This window comes from Sciurus carolinensis, chromosome 4 (genome assembly GCF_902686445.1).
Source record: "Sciurus carolinensis chromosome 4, mSciCar1.2, whole genome shotgun sequence".
Classification (NCBI taxonomy): domain Eukaryota; kingdom Metazoa; phylum Chordata; class Mammalia; order Rodentia; family Sciuridae; genus Sciurus; species Sciurus carolinensis.
Genome location: NC_062216.1, coordinates 75,360,662 through 75,361,622, shown reverse-complemented (window position 1 = coordinate 75,361,622; position 961 = coordinate 75,360,662).

Genomic DNA, 961 nt, shown 5'->3' with positions numbered 1-961 from the left:
AAAAAAAAAAAAGAAATTCATGGATCCTTTTAATGGATACTCAGAACATATTGTAACCTTTAAATATGCACTAAATAAATCTCATAGTAAATGACAGTAAACTTGCTATAATAGGAATTCACCATGCTTCCAGAAACCCCAACATATCCCATAAGACCCTAAGAGTAAGTTCCGAATTCCTGGGTTTAGTGTATAGGATATTATGGGAATGCTTTTGGCCTAGTTATGAAGACTGACTATACAATGGATAATTGTAATTGTTAGATTCCTTTTGAGAGGTCCATTTACTTTAAAATTATATTCTGAAGAAATCCCTACAAGTAGAATTCTCTCATTTCAGATTTAAAAAATAAATAAGTAATAAAAGGCTAATGACTACCCATAACTCTGTCTTCTCTAGGAAGTCCTAGACAGGGACATGAATCCTGAAAGTGGAGTATTTTTTTTTTAATATTTCTTTTAGTTGTATATGGATACAAAGCCTTTACTTATTTAGTTTTATGTGGTGCTGAGGATCAAACTCAGTGCCTCACACATGCTAGGCAAGCACTTTACCACTGAGCCACAACTCTACCCCCAAGGTGTAGTATTTTGAATCGTAAACTATTCTAGAATGCGAGCAAGGTGGGCCTTCTCCATCCATGAACCTGCAAGGGGTTACTGACTATCCCAACAAAATTTCACTATATTTAATAGCATTTGAGAAAAGGACTGTTAAAGGCATACTTTTAGTTCTTTCCATCAGTATTACAAAAACAGAAAAAAAGTCCAAAGTCAACTAATTAAACCCAGAGGTGAGGTGTGGGAAAGGAACTAAAAAGAAAACTGAAACTAAAGGCCTTCACACTTCTCCAGTCCTACCTGGCAAAAAGAAATTGGAGACCAATACTAGTAAGATAAAACTGGAAACATTCTTTTTTCTTTTTTTTTTTTTTATTAAGAAAGCATGCAAAAAAAAAAA